Source organism: Paroedura picta, chromosome 2 (assembly GCF_049243985.1).
Source record: "Paroedura picta isolate Pp20150507F chromosome 2, Ppicta_v3.0, whole genome shotgun sequence".
In the NCBI taxonomy this organism is placed as follows: Eukaryota; Metazoa; Chordata; class Lepidosauria; order Squamata; family Gekkonidae; genus Paroedura; species Paroedura picta.
Window position 1 is genome coordinate 118,109,640 of NC_135370.1, and position 19,870 is coordinate 118,129,509.

Below are 19,870 nucleotides of genomic sequence, written 5' to 3' on the forward strand. Positions count from 1 at the left end.
CTAGGGCCGTTCATGCCCAAAGCACCCAGCACCATGGGGAATTGTGGGTGGTGGTGCTCCGGTGGGTGCACAAATGCAGGCACAGAATTCCCCCCTCCCTCTGACGCGGCGCTGGCTGCTTCAGGCGCAAACGGCTGCTTCGGACAACCCTAGTTCAAATGTATGTGAATTTTGCCAAAGAACTGGCCAATAGTATTTGCTCCCATGCAGAAATATAAATATATTCTCCAGCCAAGTACCATGTTTCCAGGAGCTGCCTGGATTCCTCAGATGATATCATCATCAAACTGTAGGAATATTCGGCCACTAGCTTTTCTTCACCATCCCTAGAGACAATTCCTATTAGCAGGGCAATGCACTTAAGAATGGTACTAATGACCCCTGAAGTGCCTCTTACCTCCTGTCACACCTATGGAACTCCATTAGTTACAATTGACATTTATTTATGTATTTGTTAGATTTCGGAGCCTCCCTTCTTCAAAAAGGTCTTGGGTGGCTTACAGAAGATATAAATAAAATTCCCATACAATAAAATGATTAAAAATCTATGTAAAATATGTACTAATCATTTGCTCACCACCACAACTAAACCTAGTTCATAATCCTTCATATGAGTACCCCAGGCTTTTAGTTTTTGAAATTTCCTGTTTGTTAAAAGTTCCCTGCACACGTGCCATTCCCTTGAAATCTGCAGTGTTCCCATCTACAGTTATCCTCATTGAACTAGGCTTTGAAGGTGCGTCTTGTTCCCCCATTTGACTTAGTTTAAAGCCCTCCTCACTCTTCACAAAGACATTTTCCCCCACATTCCTGAGGTGCAAACCATCTCCCAATAGAAGAGCCTCATCACGGTAGGGTGATCCATTGTCCAAAAACCCAAAACTTTCCTAATGACAGGGCCAGTCATTTATCTGCACTATTTTTCTTTCCCTTCCTAAGCCTTGGTCATTAACAGGAAGACCTGATGAAAATAACCTGTGCTTAGGGATGTGATATGTTACACCTTTCCTGGGTAAAATTTTGGATGTCGAAAAATAAAGTACTAAATTGCTGGAATTCTCACGTTGCCTTGATATCCTTTAGGTTTAATCTGCAATTTATCCCAAATTTATTTATTTATTATATTTATATACTGTCCTCCCCTGAGCCTCAGGGTAATTTACATAAAATAGGGAACAATACAGATAACTCAGAAGTTGTAAGCAATAACAATATAGTGATAACAAATAGAACAATATAATAGAACAGTAGAACAGTGGTGCAAATATTAAAACAACTACAATATACTGACGACCCCATGGGTGTGATGAATTAGTAGCAGATTCCATGGAAGGGAGGCTTGGGGGCAATAGGAGGTGGTTGGTTCAAGTTGACCTCAACAATATGCCTGGCAAAGGAATTCCCTTTGGCAGCCACTGCAGAACTGTTCAAGTTCCATTAGGGCCCTGATCTCCTCTGGGAGTTCATTTCACCATGTGGGGGCCAGGATGGCGAAAGCTCTGGCCCTGACTGAGGTCAAGCGAGCTTCCTTGGGGCCAGGGATAACCAGGCTGTTTGAGGTAGTAGAGAAGAAGGCTCTTTGAGAGATGTAGGCAGAAAGATGGTCCCTCAGATACACTGGGCTCAGACTGCATATGGCCTTAAAGGTGATTACCAGAACCTTAAGCCTGAACTAGCATTAGACTGGAAGCCAGAGCAGCTGTTGGAGGATGGGCCAAATGTGGGATCTCCATGGTGTTGCTGTGAGGACCCTGGCTGCTGCATTCTGGACCAGCTGTTGTTTCCTGATCAAGGTTAAGGGCAGGCCTGCATAGAGCAAGTTGCAGAAGTCCAGTCTAGAGGTGACAGTCATGTGGATCACTATGGCTAGTTGTTCCCAGGCCAAGTAGGGTGCTAGTAGTTCAGCTTGGAGAAGGTGAAAAGATGCCAGCCATGCTACTGTGATGACATGAGCCTCCACTGAGAGGATGGCATCAATAATCACACCCAGATTCCTGGTGGAGTGGGCCACTGATAGCTGCACTCTGTCCAGGTTGGGTAGGCACACTTCCTCGCTTGGACCCTTCCTGCCCAGCCTAGCATCTTTTGAAGGGTTGAGCTTCAAATGACTCTGCTTGAGCCACCTCGTCGCTGCTTCCAGGCAGCTGGCTAATGCTTCTGGTAGAGAATCATGGTGGTCATCCATCAGGAGGAAGAGCTGGGTTTGATCAGCATATTGGTGTCAGCCCAGCCCAAACTTCTGCACAGTTGAGCAAGAGAGCGCATAAAGATATTGAATAGGATTGGAGAGAAAACTGCTCTCAGGAAAACATTTGATAGCAACTCTAGTAAAGGCAGACTTTTTTCAGTGATAGAAAACAAAGGAACCCAACATGGTTTTTCAATATGGCAAAATGCAATACAACCAGCCCAGCTGAAAGCTGCTGAAATATCAATTTATAGGGAAGGTTATAAGGTATTTGGTATCGTAAGTATTGCTTGCCATCTACATGAAATGAAAACCTGCTATTTTTAATTATTTATGCTAGATTTAATTATTTAATAATATATTTAATCATCTCTTCAAGCAAAAAACCATGAGTTTGCAATCATGGATCAGTATCCTATACTGCAAGAGGTTTCCATACATTAAGGTACAATGTGAGAAAAAAGTGGTAACTCCTTCTCATACTTCCACATGATGCATAAATTGGAATAAACACCAAATGGGGGACAATACACAACCAGGCCAAATCAATGACTCTGCTCTGGACTGTTTTCTGTCTGTATTAAGTGGCATTTCTTGGAATCCCTATTTAATAAAGAAAACTATTTTATTTAAATTTTATCTATAGTGCAGGTCATGTTCTCTTGTTTTCTATGACCTTTCTCGACTGAGTAGTTTACCAGAATCAACATTTTTCATTGCTTTCATGACCTAAAAAGAAATGTCAATGAAGTTTCCTGGAATGTTCATCTTCTTTACTAAAAATAGCCATTATGTTTCACTGAAAATTCATGTACAACTCTGCAGAAAGAACCAGAAGGAGGAGAAGGGTGACTAAGAATGGTAAAAACAATTTTGCTGGGTTCCCAGAAGCTTCTGAAAATGAAACTTCTTGGTTTTGAGACAAGGAATGTTTATGCACATTACTTCAACAACAACAACACAGGCAGCATTTAAAGAAGCTACCCATAAGATCAAGGTCCAACTATTCTAGCATTCTATTTCCAATAGAGAGCAGCCAGATCAGGAAACTCACCAGCAGATTATAAAGGCTACCCACATGATAGTCAAAATCTAATAAATTATCTGTTTACATTCAAGGCTTGCACATGGGTCTCTTTTGTAACTCCAGGTTGGGAAATTCTTGGAGACTGCCATCTGAAACATTGCGGAATTCTTGGTAATTTGGGGAATAGATTTTGGGGAGTGGAAGTAGCTCAGCAAGGACTTGATGCCACAGTGTCAGCCCTCTAAAACTGTCAATAAAAGGAGTACATGGAATGTGGTAGATAAACAAATGAATCAATGCAGGCTCAATAAACAGTTTAATGAGAGAGCCCCCTAACCAGAGAGTGCCAATTTCCAACACAATTTTCAGCAAACAAGTCCTGGTGAATTACACTTGTTTCGATATACTTCATCAGTGTATAATGTAATAATCAATGGACAAAATGAGACAATTAGCAAATGCACTGCATTCTCTCTGAAGACACTGTAAGCCACTAATAGTTCATCATGAAAACCAGTCATATATTTTAATTCTCTATCAACAGTCATGATAATTGACTTTCTAAATTATACCAAAAATATTTTTAGATAGAACAACAACTATAGTCTTCTCACTAAAAGGCATATCACACAACAGAAGAATGGAGGGGGGGATACATTAATACTAATGTTTGACAATATGATAACCTAAGTGTTAATAAATGTAACTTATGAGTTTATTTTTCATGCTTCTGGTACAACTCAAGTTACATATTCCCTAATTTCTTAAAAAGAACAGTTTCAGATTGTTTTGGCTTATTTTTGTTTTAGAAGATATCAGTGCTGAATTATGGAGTCTTTCTAATATCTGATTTATTTACCCATATCAACAGAATCAAAGCTTAGACAAAAAGGCAGTCCCTGGCAGAAAGCAAATATGCTCATGCACAGCAGATTCCCAGAGAGAAAAATGTTGCACTCTTCCCCTATGCGTCAACCAGCTCATAGCTCTCTGTCTGCTTCCAAACTATAAACATATTTTCCCCTCTTGAAAACAAAGTATGTTGACATGATTCAAGGGTTGTCTGTCATTGATTAAAAGAGAAACTAAGCTGAGCCTGCTAGCTCCATGCTGTACCTGGTACTTCATATATTTAATATCTGTTGCCTTGAGAAAGTTTGTAGCAAATCTTTAATACTTGTGCTCCAGGTTGCTTGTAAATGATGGAAGACATAGAGTGTGGGGTTCCTGGCCACATTTTAATCTATATACTATTAGCAACATGTGGTCCTTATCTGCAAATAGCAAAATCCATAGCCTGGAGCAATACTGAAGCTAGAGAAATATTTCTGCAAATAAGGAATACCCTCGGTTTGCAGAAAAATCTGCCAAATAAAAACAGCGGTGAATTTAAATTTCTTCCAAAATTAAAAATAAATGTTATCTCTGCAAGTATAGAGAATGTACTTAGGTCTAGTGGAGTGCCAGCCCAGGAGCCAAACTGGGCATTGGCATTGGCTTGGCATTGGCAGTATTACAGCCTGGGATCTGCACTAGACCTGGCATCAGAGGTGCAGCAGGCTGAGGCCTGTGCTGGGACTGGCAGTGGAGGTACAGCAGCCAGGAGATGCACTGGACTCAATATTGGCAGTGCATCAGAATGTACTGAGCCAGGCAGTGTTATGGCATGCCAGGAGCTATTCTGGGCCTAGAAGCAGTGGAGGAGGCCACTGGACTCTGGAGCCACACCAGACTTGGAACTGCAGAGATGTGGGATTCCGCTTAGCTTGCAATGGTGAAGGATGCCTAGCAAACATACCAGGCACAGCACTGGTGAAGGATGTCAGCCTCAGGAGCCATGCCAGGATCGCAAGCCCCTCCTACTGAATCATAATAGGAATCACAAGCGATGGAGGGAGGGATTCCCCCACAAATATCAGGATTCCCCTGGGGCCCCACTTATGCTATAATATTGATGTCTAGGTTCATACAAATTTGTCTGTAGAGAAAAGGTCATTGCAAAGTCTGTTCAAATGTTAATGAAATAAATATTTTCCATTTATTTATCTGTTTGTTTGTAGTAAATGTTGTAGTAAATGTTTATGGTAGCTCTACAGGGAACCTGCCCAAGGCAGCTTACAAAATAAAATATAATAAAAACAAAACATTAAGTTATACATTAAAATTCAGCATTACAGACAGAGCCATAATACAAAAATAGTTTAGGATTTTTCACTGTACTATGCTGGCTCTCTCTCAACACCAAGAAGGAATAGTACAAGGACTAGGGATGAATAGCTTTCCCTTAACACCCTAACTCTGTTTATTATTGGTTCACTGAGTCACCCTTCCTTGCATTCCACTTTTTCAAAATTCAGGTTCAGTGAATTTCTAAATCTGGAATTGTAGCAGTCTCAGGTTTGCCACAGAGAAACACCTTTTAAATCTATGGAAAACCCAAAAGTTTCCATCCTAGTACACCATGATGAGTAGTATAAATATTAGGAAATTATTTTACAAGAAGAAGAGAGGGGGCCTCCAAAAATGTCTTGGCCATGATCCCTGCCTATAATAAAGTCTCTCCCAACTCTGGATAGCTTCAGCTTGTACTGAAAGTGGCCATAAAAGAAGAAAAGAGGGGGAGGAAAGAGCCCAACTCACTGCACAGCAATAATGGTGAGCAAAAAGAGACTCCAGGAATCTTTGAGTACGATGATAATTAGACACCAAGCAACAAGGTCCAGTCCACGAATCGGAGGGTTTTTTTCTTATTTTTAATAAAATAGATAAAGCTCGAAAAGAGAATAAAGAATTCAGGAAGATGGCGACTGAAGTCTTCTTGTCCCGTAGCAAAGGCTACTTAGGATCTGGGGAAAGAAAAACTCCTAAAGGATCAAAGATGGCCCCAGGAACTTCTACAAGCTTCCCTGAGTAGAAAGTGGGGGAAATTAGCGTACCTCACCCTCTTCTGTTGACTGCTGCCACAAATCAACTCCTGCCTGGCTCTGGAGTCCCCAAACAAGTGAACTCTTCAGGACTCCGACTTGCACCGCCTCTCCAAAATATTAGAAAATTATTTTGAATAATCTCTCCATGAAAGCCGTTTGTCAGAAATCTAAGCTCGGTTGTAGTACTATATACTATAATATATACAAGGCGAAAGCCAGACAGGCAGGGGCCAAACCTCTGTAGGCTGAAGATCAGCTGGCACTTTGTTTATCTGAAAAAGCCATTGAAAGGACCTGCCAATAAAATATGCAGTTTCTTCCAACTGGCTTTCATCATCCAGGGTGGCCAAAACCCCAAGTGACCACCTGTGTTCCCTTTGATGGATGACATCAATACAAACTGATCCAGACCAAGAAAACAAGAATGGCAGATTGATCCTATGAGTGTTTACACTGGGGCAAGTCCTTTTGAGTTCAATGGAAATTAATCTCTAATACATATACATAGTCTCCAATACATCAAACTGTTCTGTGCTTACAACAATAGCTCATGGGATTTCTTTTTTAAAATGTAAAGTAGTAGCACACTTGTTAAAGCAAACCAGGCATAGCAGCCTGTATTTACAATTCACCCCATCTGGATCAGCTTTGCCAATCATAATCCTCTTCCCTTGATACTGTGACTCCTGCGGGGTGGGGGTGAGTGGGTGTTATCACAATGATGACACAGCCATTTAAACATATTAGCACTACTATTTGGTTTTGATGCGTGCCAATTTCTACCTGTGTCTGTGTACTATTCTGTTTCATCTGCCTATGAGATCCTGTAAACTAGGGAGCTTTGAGAGGGCTGCTCGGCTCAACAGTGGTGAAAATGTCTGTGTACAGCAAAACTGAGTTCTAGAAAACAACACCTGTAATGTCTGGGGACAGTGCAGGGCCAATTCGTATACTGTTGCTGCAGGATCCACATTGAAACAAGGCTAGACCCTGAACAGCCCTGACAATGCAGATCAGGTAAATGACTTTTCATGCAGTGATAGCATGAAAGGAAAACATTTGCTACCATGAGATGTTTGTGCAAAAAGTGTAATCATACGAATTTAGAATATTTTAATAGATCATGACAACAAAAGATTATAGCGGTAAGTAATAATTCTGCAACAAGAATTGTCATCTGGATGTTCATGCTATCTCAGATTCTTTGTTAATCAAAAGAACAAAAATTAAGTATATGATTTATGCAAATATTATGTACAGATATTAAATATTGTCTCTCCCAATATGCCTCCCAGAGCACACTTTGTTCTGAAAGTGCTAATCTGTTGGTGATCCCTGGCCCCAAAGATATCCACCTGGCCTCAATCAGAGCCAAGGCTTTTTCAGCCTTGGTTTCATCCTGGTGGAATGAGTTGCCAGCTGAGATTAGACACCTGATGGAGCTATCACAGTTCCACGGAGTTTGTAAGATTACATTCTTCTGCCAAGCCTATGGTTGATGCCATGGCAGCCTATCATGTGGACCTCTCTCCTCTCCTTTTAGGTCCCCCTCCTTTCTGGGGTAGATTTATGTTACCTGGCCTATAGCCAATTCCTGCAGGCCACACTGAAGATGGCTGTGGTGGCTGTGGTGGAGCTTTGTTTGGTAATAGCAATTTTAAATTTTAGGTATTTTATTTGCCTATGAATGTTTTAATCTACTGATATAAATCAAATCAGCTGACTAATGAAGGATTGGTCCATAAATAAATTTAAAAATCTGAATTTGAGAGTTCATTCATTCAGTGTACAGTATATCACATTTCCCAAGACTAGAATCTACCTGAATGAGTAAGAAATTGTAAAATGCAAGTGAAGCTGAACAGGATCATATCTTTCTCCTGCAGAGAAAAATTTCTGCTTATTACAATAGACATGCCCCTAATATACTTATGAAGCCAGGAGGCAAGCATAAATCCATACATTAGTAGCAAGAGAACATATAATTATTCCTGCCAAAATGTGTGCTTGGAATGCAAGGATTCAAAGGCACTTTTAATTCAGATTACTTTTTAAAATTATATGATTTGTCTAATGTATTATTATGGTCTCTTCAGATGAAAGAAAAACAGATTAATGGCAAAGAGCATATTGATTGAAATGTAATTTCTTTTACCACTGCTAAATGGTATTTTTGTATGCAAGCTGGAGGTTCAGTCAACAAAGCTTTTGTGCATGTCCCTAGAACATATTGTCGCTCATTTCTATGCTGTTTTCCCTGATTTATACTCCAATGTAAATAATAGTTCACTGTGTACAAGTGAGGTAATTGTTGCTTTCTAATTAGAAACTGGCTTTTATAAAACAAATACACAAACACACATTGTGAGCTTTTAATTCTCACCCAATACTTGGAAGAGTCACACATGGCCTACAATTTCACACAAATAAAAAAGAACACATTTTCAGGAATGCAAGTATCTTTTTGCCATTAGTAAATTAATAACGTATACATTAATTTATAAACTTACAATCAAGCACACATACACAAAAACTAGTTGAAATCAAGCAACAAATGGCATTAATTCCATCTAGAGACCATTACTAACAAGAGAGAGCCTAATTGACATGCAGGCGTGCAGTTGGGCTTAAGGATGACGCACACCAAACAACTTTTTGGCAAACAAGCCACAGCTTTTATTAAACAATCAACATCAAGGTGATGGCCCACTAAGGGGAACAGGAGCCTAACTCACCAACCTAAAGTCATCTGACCTTTTTCAACCTGGCAACACCCTGGGTATCTCATCCCAGACCCCCGCTGAGTCATGGGATCCCTTGCTGCATGGAGTGCCCTTGAAAGGTGGCCTCAAATGCCTTAGGACAGTGGTCCTCAACCCCCAGTCTGGGGACCAGTACCGGGCCGTGGATCAGTTGGTACCGGGCCGCAGCTCCTCCTCATCCTCCTCCCTGGCTGCTGCCTTGGGGGCTGCCCTACCACTCTGCCGCTGGCTCACCTTTGGTGCTCTCCAGCGGCCGCCATGGCTGGGGCTCCCCCTCGGCGTGGCACTGCTGTCAGTGCCCCCCAGTGGGTGGTGGGAAGTCAGGGGCGCCGGTGGGAAAGCAAGTGGAGCAGGGGCTCAGGCAGCGGCATGGACGTCCCTTGGCAAAAGACTACCTCCCCCGGGGCCTCAGTAAAATTGTCAAGCGTTGACCGGTCCCCGGTGATAAAAAAGTTGGGGACCACTGCCTTAGGAGATGTAAACCTCCTTCAGTCCCATTCTATGCCATCGGCATTCTGCGGGTGATTTTGAGCCTTCCTATCCAGGTCAGCTTGCCGCAGAATTCCTGCCTCTTTCTGAGGCCTGCCATGTTTGGACAGTCTTCCCATTTTCTAGACTCCCCTTCCCTGTTTAGGCCTTTTCCCCTTAATCTCTGCCAGCCATGACAAGTTTCATAACATTACAACTTTGCAAGCCAGTAACTCCATCTGCATAACCATTGAAACTCCCCTTCAAGGTACGGTGGGAGGGTGGGAGGGTGGGAAGCAGCTTGCTTGGCCAGCCAGGGAAAAGAGGCTGGCTGCCGTGCACATGGCGCCTTATAAAGGCACCACCCATGCTCCTATCTCCCTCCTGATGCAGCACATCCATGCCACATCAGCAACATCCAGGCGCTCAATTAGAGCACCATCCCTTCCCACCATGAATGCCACAGCTTCAATGGTGGCTGCATTAAATCGCAGCTGCTCTTTATTGCTGTCAAAAACAGGTACTTAGAATGCAAGAATTCAAAGGCAAACTCTTAATCTGGCAGTGTATTGTGCCCATAGTAAAGTCATCCATTCCTTTCTACAGTTTCCCCTCAAACCAGAAAAAAACAGCTCAAAAGTATTGATAATCACTATTGCTACATTTCATTGCTACAGGAAGATTACATATCAAACATTGAACATTTCATGATACTGTTTCAAGTTTATTAACAATACAACATGCATTCAACATGCAATTCTATTCTGAGAGTATTTAAATACTCATCTTGGCCTCTATTAGAATCCTGGAAATTCTGCAATAGAATAAAATCATTTTGCTGTTCCGAAAACCATCCCAAAAAACTTTTGTGGCAAAAAAAAAACACTATCGAATATCAATCCAAGAAATACTTTTGCAATACCATAATGACAATGTACAGTAGATGCTGGTTAGAGCAAGAGACACTTCACTCTTTCATACATTAGTGCAATACCCCCGAGTCCATCACTTACCAGCTTATCACATCTAAAAGAGATGTACACTGATTAAAACTGTCTTTAGCTCTGTGGTTTAATATGTGGTATCTTTGCAGCATAAAGGTCACCATGATACTATTTCAGGAGAGAGCCACTGAGGGAAAGTTTAAGTAGACACAGGTCATTCTTTTGATTATCTAAGGCCTTTATAATTTTCTTTGCTAAGATTTATTAATTATCATCAATCTTGGTTTGTGATGCCCTTTAAACAGTAAAACACTTGAGTGCTCCTAGCTATAACATTGTCTACTGAAGAATATTTCCATAATGTTTCCAAGGTAGTTGATAAAATCCATTGCCTAAAAAGGATCTGTAGCAAAGCTAAAGTTTATGGAAGACTGGAAGTTCTAGACCTCAGCTTTCCTCAATAGTTTTGATAGTAAGGAACCCAGCATTTTCAGTTTCTATTTCCACTGATGCTTGGAGCAGTACTGAGATAAATATTTTTTATAAGAGATGGCTATCAAACTATGACTTTGTTTCTGGAGAAAGGGACCTTTCTGGATAAGAACTTCACAGTTCTTTTGATTGCCAGTGGTATTTCATCAGATTGGAGGAAGGTCAACAGTGTGGTCCCACAAGGCTTGGTACTGGGTCCAGTACTTCCCAAAATTTTTGTCAATGATCTGAATTAGGCGGTGGTGGGACTTCTCATTAAATTCACAGATGACACCAAATTGGGAAGAGTAGTTAACACCCCATTTGGCTTGATTCAGCATATCCACATATTGTCATTTTATAGGAAATCTGGTTATGGACGAGCCTCATCCATGTTTGGGCAGAAAACAGTTCAGTCATTCTGCTACTTTGCCTCCCAAGTGCTACCAAAACTAAAATGTCATTTTAGAATTTGTAGCACAATCAAAAATACTAGAGGACATACATCATGACATTACTTCCCATTTGAGAAACCTATTACCTGTTAAGTGACCTCTTCCTTGTTTCCTTAGTCTTCTCTTTGTTTACTTGGTAGCTAAAGTCAGTGATGGTTTCAATTGTCTGATCAGGATTTTCTGATGAAATTATATTCACGAATCAATATGAACTCAACAAGTAGTTCACTCACATCAGGTTCAGCATATCCAGTCAAATGACATCTTCTTTGGCCTCCAAGTCTTTAAGCCAGCATGATCTCTTGTGAGGGAGAAATTCATTTCTGAAGTGAAGGGGAGAAACAGAATGTAATATTCGGTAGATTCTAGTTGAACTTAAATTGTCAGATTCAAATATGCAAACTAAACTCAACTGGGGCATTGTTCCTCCTTTATGAACCTCTGCATGGCTTGCATAATGAGCATTCAGCTGATTACAAATCCCTTCTGAAACTGAAGTGAGTGCCAGGTTACCACGAAGTTTAGTGATGTTTGTAGATGAAATAATTCAAAACAGTCCAATATAGCCAAGGTGGAAATATCAAATTATTCAAAACTTTTGGATTTTTCTCTTGTTATCTTGCTGCTGGACTTCTAAGTTATAAACCTACTGAGCACTGAAGCTTCATCTCCGAAGTGGAACATGCAGTCACTGCCTTCAGGGCCCACCCATTATGGCACCAGGATGGCTTCAGTTCTCTAGTTCCTGACTATCTCTCTGCTATCTCAGGTAGTATCCTTTGGCAATCCCATTCCAAGATGCAGAGAATTCCTTTCAGTCAGCCCCTGGTTATGTCCAGAATTCTCTGGTGCTTTCTTTATAAACCTACCTCCAGCAAAAAATGGCAACATTGAGTCCCTTTTTATTCAACTAATTCATTTCTGGGTGGCCTAGGGGCTAACCTCATGTTTTGTTTTGTTTTTCATGAGACTATGGGATATGTGCCTCATACTAAAATTATCCTTGAAAGGTGGGCTAAATTAATAATGAATAAATTACAATCATTCAAATAAGTGTATGGGGATAAGCACAATTGAAAAGATAATACCATAAGTAATCAAATAAATTATTTCGCTGTAGTTAAGGATTACAGCATTTGAAAAAGCAAATATATGACAGATGTGATATATCACAGCCTTACAATTTTGCTGATTTTGATAAAGTAACAAGTTGCTAAATATGTTGCACTCTGAAGCCATATTTTGAGTTTTACCAGACAACGAAGTAGTAATCATACAAAGAGAATATTTTTAGATTATTTTCCCAAAAAGGAAATAAATACATTTTTACAATACAACTGTTATTACAAAGCCAGTAATCATATTCTAATAAAGGTAAAGGTAAAGGTATCCCCTGTGCAAGCACCGAGTCATGTCTGACCCTTGGGGTGACGCCCTCTAGCGTTTTCTTGGCAGACTCAATACGGGGTGGTTTGCCAGTGCCTTCCCCAGTCATTACCGTTTACCCCCCAGCAAGCTGGGTACTCATTTTACCGACCTCGGAAGGATGGAAGGCTGAGTCAACCTTGAGCCGGCTGCTGGGATTGAACTCCCAGCCTTATGGGCAAAGCTGTCAGACGGCTGCCTTACCACTCTGCGCCACAAGAGGCTCATATTCTAATAATACCAGTATAAAAACAACTGCCATCAGCATGTTAGATTTATCATTTTACTAAAATCCATAAAATTCAATAATAAAAACAATATTTAGGGCACAATCAACCTCGAATTAAGAATTTTTAGCTCCACTGTTTTCCACTGTCCTTAATTCTCTCCTTTTGAAAACAGATACTATTTAGAATATTTAACTTAGATCACTCATATGTGCTGTTATATGTGGCAGAACTCAGCATCAATGGACTGGCACATTGTGCCCAATGACCCATGGCACCCTTCATTAGTTTAGGCTTATGCTGAAGCCAGACACTGATTCCATGGTCCACCAAGACCAAGCTTGACCAGACAATATCTTCTCTCCAGCTTGATCCAAGTCACAGATTTGACATGATAGCTGCATCCTGAGACACATCCTGCCATCCTTCTCCTCCCCCTCCCACATTCTATTGCTGATCAAGTAGTCAGCACAGACAAGTTCACCTGGAGGCTTCTAGGTGATCTCACTTGTCTTCACACCTCTGACTCATTCTGAGCCAATCTGCCAGGGGAATCTCTCTCCCCCAACTCCCATTCATTTGCATTGCTGTGATTCTCTGTGACATTTGATTGGATGTGATTGGATACTTCCTGGAAACAATGGAGGATGGGAGCACCTTCTTTGAATGGCTATAGAATTGAACCCCCTGTTTCAATCATTTTTAGAACTTCATAGTTCTTTAGAGGTGGGGATCCAGAAGCTCTGCTTTATCTCAAATCCTGCCCCCGACAGACCACTGAATAGACCCTGAGGGGCTTTTCGCACGCCTTCAAAATCGCACAATGGTTGCCAATTGAAAACGCTACTGATTTGCCATTATGCACAACGTCGTTGACAATCTGCCACACACCTGAAACCGATCCGCAAAAAGTGCTTCCTTGTAGCGCTTTCAGGGAAATCCCCAAAAGTGGATTCACCCTCCGGAAAGCGCTACACTCCTGCAACCAATCTGCAACACTAGTGGGAAAGTTCTGTGCATTACCATTGTTGTGGTTTCTACAAAGTCCCTCCCCCTGGCTCTCTCCTCTGATCTACCGGCGAAGCGATCGCCATTTTTTTTTCTCCGAGCGAGCGGAGTTCAACCCACCAGCAAGCCTGTTTAGAGGCTTCCCTGGCTTCAGTCCCTCCCCAGAGCTGTTTAGTCACTAAGCACAAACAACAGAGAAGCCCGTTTGCTGATGTATTTTCCCTTTATTTTTTACACTGTTTTCAGCCGAAAATCGGGCCCGTGAGGGGGGGGGATTTTTTTTTTTCACTTGGGGGGAGCATGGCAACGATGAAACGACAGCTCAAACACACCTGCCAGCTGATGGGTCTCTCCGTTGCAACGAATCAACACATATTCGTTGAAATGGGTGTCTTTTAAAAAAAAACAAAAAACCTTCCTTAAAGGGAAAGGGGCTGTTTGGGAGCATGCTAACGGCTGCCCATTGGCTGCTTGACGGCCAGGGGTGGGACGAGCTCAGCAATAGCGCTTCCTTTCTAGCGATTTTTGCTGAGACCGGAAGCTTGTGGGAAACGATAGAAACGCAACTGGATTCCACTACAAAGTCAGGTATGCATAATGACGAATTGCACTATTTTAAATGGCGATTTTTCGTTCAGCAAACAATTTGCTACAAGGATCCCGGTGCGGAAAGCCCCCCAGGCTAGATTTACCAGTTACTTTAGTGACTCTTATGGTACAATGGAGCCAAACATTACTCAGTATTTTCAAACATGTGGGGTTGTCATTGACTACATCATATCTAATATAGATTAGAGAATCTGTATTCGATATAGAAAATATTGAAAAATATCAGTGAGGATATTGGGGGGAGGGGGGTTACTAAAGCAAATGCACATGCCTAGTAACATCGACGTACACTACTTGGCTTCTTTGAATAAGTGAACATAGACAAACAGGAGGTATTAACTTTAAGGCATCCTTGGTCTGGGCCCCACATATCTGCAGGATGGCATATCTTCTCATGCCTCCTGCAGGGCACTTTGCTTGGTGAGTGCAAATCTGCTGGCCTGAGGGAGGTATGCCTGGCCTTGGCCAGGGACAAGGCCTTTTCAGTCCTGGCTCCAACATGATGGAATGAGTTCCTGGGAAAGTTGAGGGCCCAGATAGAACTTTCCTAGTTCTTCAGGGCCTGCAAAATGGAACTCTTCCATCAGGTCTTTGGTCGAGGTTAGGGTGAGTAAGATCTGGGACCTGGCCTGAGCTAGCCAGGTCATCAGGCTAACCTGAGCATGTCCCCGTGAGACAGTATTCAGAGGTCTGTTGAGCTGGGGGGGAAGAGGTTTCGGTTGCTGCCAAGGGTGGATTTTAATGGGGTTTTATGATTGTTTTGTGGGTTATGTGGTTTTATTGTGGGGGATTGGTGTTACCCATCATGAGCCACTGTGTGGGGGTGTCAAGCTGTAAATCAAATAAATACATTAATAAGGAGCAGAGTGGTATCGATGTCCACCTTAGAGGTTTGACAGGACACAAGGAAGAGAAATGAAAAAGTCTTCATGTATCATTATTAATGTTGTATATGTCCCATTTTATGCAAATCAGACAAACAAGGCAATTTTATTTTTTTATCCCTGGTAGAATAAACTGCTCTTTTAAAATTGTCACAGAAATGATTCATGAGAGCAAATGCTGTGGAACAGTTAGAAAAAGAAGCAAAACCATTTATTTACGCATAGTACAGAGAGATATCTGAGGGGCTCAATGTCATCCTCCATTGATTTGAGTGATGCAGTGTGTCAAGGATAAAGAATGTCCCATGGGAATTGCAAGGAAGCAACAATGCATGGCATTTTACAGCATCACTCCCATTGTCAGTTACAATAAAACCTGGGACAGACCTTGGGAGGTAAGCCATACATTGATTTGTTCTTGAAGTGTTGATGGTGTGTTGGTTGCTGTGTAATCTTTCTTAAACCCTGCAATAAAAAAGTGCAGATTGTTTTCAGAAGACCCTGGCCAGTGGCTTTGACATATGCATGATTGATTGTTCAGGCAGCGTTCATGCCTCTGTTGCTTGTTATACAAATATGTTTTAAGTGTTCAGGAAACACAGTATGCATCTAGGAACAAAAATGGCATTTGTTTCAGTTCCAGAATCCAAGTTCCAGAAAACCTCTCAAGTGAAGGGCAATTATTTTCAAGTGCTTAAAATGTTTGACCTCTTAGATGCAGAATAGGTTTGCCGAAGTAATGACTAACAATGCCAATACAAATGTGGTTTGCTTTATGCCAGAAAAAAGCAAGTAAAACTCCAATCTAAAGAGTTAAATAAAGCATTAGAAAATCACCAGTTGCATTTGGGCAATTTATTATGATGAATTTTTCAGTAATTTGAAGAATTTCTTATAAATATCTTAATGGCAAGAACATGATTTTTGTATGTGTTTTCTTTTTCATGCATAAGTATCCACATTTCAAATACCTAACATTAAATATCACAGAAAGGAAGTTATAAGCACCACCAGAAATGAACTTAAAGCCTGAGGCCCTGATCCAGCTGACATGGGCACTGCCCATGTGTTTCTGGATTCAGAGTGTTGGTTCATCCCTTAATACCCTAATCACATTGGGGCCAGGTTACTTGAAGGACCACTTCACTTCCTCATAACAGCCTTCCACTAGATTCTCCTCACAAGCATATCTGGGCCCCACATATCTGCAGGACCACCTACCTCCTCATGCCTCCTGCAGGGCACTTTGCCTGGTGTGTGCAAATCTGTTGGCCTGAGGGAGGTATGCCTGGCCTTGACCAGGGCCAGGTCTTTTCGGTCCTGGCCCCAATGCAGCCAAGTATTCCCACATCTGCAAAGTAGCAGCAAGTAGTGATCAGATACTGGGCTTTTTCATTATTGCCATTTTGCATGTGAAATATCATCCCACTTGTTGGGATGTTATTTCAGACTAATCGAGGTTTTACACTCTGTTTTTATGGTTGGGTAGCCATTTTAGTCTGTAGCACAAAATTTGACTTCAGTAGCTCCTTTAAGAGCAATAACATTTTCCAGGATATAAGCTTTCATGAATCAAAATTCATAGTGAATAGATGTCTGTTTTAGGGTTGCCAATCCCCAGGTGGGGCCTGTAGATTTTTCTGGAATTATAACAGATGTCTCCTGGGTTCAGGAAGGGAAGAGAACCAATCATTTTTAAAAGTTTGGTTTAAAGAAAGCATTTCATGGTCATCTTGGGATTTTCTTAAACATAAACAATTTTTCATTGCTATTTCACAGCTTTACCTGGCTCCAGATCAATTGCATAGTAACATAAGCTATCACTGAGGCCTCCCCAATTTAATTCTTTTTAATAGGAAAACTACCTGTTTATTCCTCTCCTCAGCTCATAAACCAATGCAACCTCTTCCGTGATACCCAGCATTTTTATATAGACGGAATTTGGTTTCAGTGTCTTTTTAAAAAATCTTGTACATTGAGCAAACATACTGATATTTATGTCTGTTGTTCAGAGTTGTGTGCACATGTTAAAATAGCATCTATTTTAACCTGCAGCTCTTTTGGTTGATTATGCCTTTTTTATACAGATAACCGGGGCATTAAGCAAAATAAACAGAAGGACCATTGCTAACTAGGCACCACAATATATGTTAGTTATATGATGCCTCCCTCCCTAGTGCAAATCCAATAATATTTAGCATCATTTTCTTCTTTTATCCTTAATGACAAACCACACAGGAAACACAGCTCCCTTAATGAACTGTGTTTGCCACAAACAATGACCAACAACCACCCTAAACAAAGTAGCAGCTGCCCTTTTCAGACCTCTTCCTCACATGGGTTCCAGGGTTTTTAGTGAATCTGGGAGTCAGGTCCTGAACTAAGCCCATGAGAGCCTGGATCAAAAGGGGGCTGCTATGTTTTTCTCTGTTAAATTAGAAAGGAGACTTGCTATCTAAGGGAGAACACCCTTTCCCATATCTTCCTATTCACAGAGATGCCAGCCTTTCCTTCCATCACCACAACTATCATAGCATCTCCTGCTCCCCTCCCCACACCTCTCATCCAAGAGTAGTTTAAGGATTTGTGGGAGTCGGTAGCACCACAGCCAGTTTAAGGATTCATGGGTCCCTAGCGGAGTACAACTGTTGTGGGAGTAGCCAGACTGGGGATGGAAGGGATCCCCACAATGGAAAGAGGTATCATTCAGGGAGCCTAAATGTTCCTTATCTTAAACTTTATTATCATGTAGCAGGACTTGTTTGGATTTCAGATTGAATGAGAGAGCTATAAGGGAAAACAGAAAAGGCAGGTCTTCCAGCAGAATTGCATAATATACTTTGGCCAATCAAGAAGAAATAATAAGGTCGTTGCATGCTGAGAAGCAGTCTTTTAGAAATCTCAGCAAAATATAGGGCTAGGATTAGCCCTAATATCTCCCCCCTCCCTTTGAAAGCTAACAGATGCCTGTTTTGATGAGCAGCTGAAAAAGAATGCAGACCTTATCAAACACCACTACGTTGTGGGTATGTCTGGATTGACAAAAGACTGGTAGGAGTTACAGAAAGAAAGCAAGAAGGTAGATCCAATTCAACAGACATTATTTAACCAGCCCTACCTTCAGGTAGCGCAGAACAACCAAGATGTTAATTATGGAGCATTGTGAAAAAGTACATGTCTTTGTAAATAAATAGGAGCTTTTGTGTAAAGAATTCATAACCTCATTTAGGTAGACAATATGACACATAAAAGAGGAATGTAAGATAACAAGATGTTCCTGATTTGGTTAAAGGTACCCATCTCTCTATGTCACTGTGCTCTGAAATATCATTTCAAAATCCCATCAACTACTGCAATTGTTTAAAAAAATACTGAATATTTATTTAGCTAGCTGGAAATATTTTTATACCAATTCAAGATGCTTTAGCAGACATATAAGCATAAAACCTTGTAAAACTATGAGATTTTAATGAAAAATACAGAAATAAGCAGCTGGCAGAAAACAAGAGGGACATTTTCATTACTCAGAAATGAAAAGAGGCACAGATTAAAGAATGGATGACAGAAAAGGAAGTACACTTGGAGAAGTAGCTCAAATTTTGAATGTACCCCAACCCCAAATTAAAAGCTCCCTCATTTAAATACACAGCTATCTAGGTCAATGGAGTGGCCCATACGACTGTCCATACCCCTCCTCTCTAGCCTACTTAGTCAGATGGGAAGACAGGTTTCTGATTAACTCAGAGTCAGTGTTGTTGCACTGTGACTAGTTCTGTGCCCCAGTCACACAGAGAGAAAAGGAAAACATCCAATTATAACAGCAGAAAAGATGTATGGGATAGGAGACTGTGAAACTTGCTGATAGGAAACCAAAGTGAAAACCCATTCCTCAGAGTACCGCACCTTATCCATCTATCCTTCTTAATTCTTAAAATGGTTGGAAAGAAGCTCACATTCCCTCTTGTGAAAATCATGTACTGACTACACATGCTGTGCATGCCTCCTTTTCAGAACCTTTCAGCTTTCTACTCTCACTCTGCACCTGGAGGTTGTCACAGAGTATAGGTCTGAGCATCTGAAGGAGCCAAACTCCCATGGGTTTGACCATAGCCATTTGCCACCATCAAGTCATCAAGACACATTTACATCTCTAGTTCTACTCCAGTAGAACACTCACAGTTCTTGTTTTGGTTCCTAAGAAACTACAGAGGTCCCACCATAGGCTTTGTCCTCACTCTGCCCATCACCTACCTTCCAGTTTCCTTATTACACACAAAAATCACAGTTTGTTCTAGGTGTCGTATAACAAACTATAGCCTGAGGTTACAATCTTCCTATTTAAACCAAACACCAGTACCCATCTCTCTCTCTGGCTAATTCTGCATGGGCAGCAAAGGCTGGGAAGGTGGTCATATGGAAGCAGAGCTAATCCTCATGACGTTTCCATCAGGGAGGGCTTCTCCCAGGCTTGGCGC

General features: G+C 41.3%; 1 protein-coding gene across 10 annotated transcripts in view; it reads right to left on the bottom strand.

The window, feature by feature from the left end:
- The window catches only part of LRRC4C (leucine rich repeat containing 4C), a 1,070,267-nt gene that overhangs the window by 585,316 nt on the left and 465,081 nt on the right, over positions 1-19,870 (bottom strand). For 7 of the 10 annotated variants that reach the window (XM_077322206.1, XM_077322213.1, XM_077322209.1 and 4 more), the window contains exon 2: positions 11,329-11,565. The exons of 1 other annotated variant lie outside the window; for it this stretch is intronic. The gene's annotated coding sequence lies outside the window, so the exon portion shown is untranslated. The remainder of the gene's footprint in view (positions 1-11,328; positions 11,566-19,870) is intronic. 2 more of the 10 variants (XM_077322207.1, XM_077322211.1) reach the window with 1 other exon arrangement.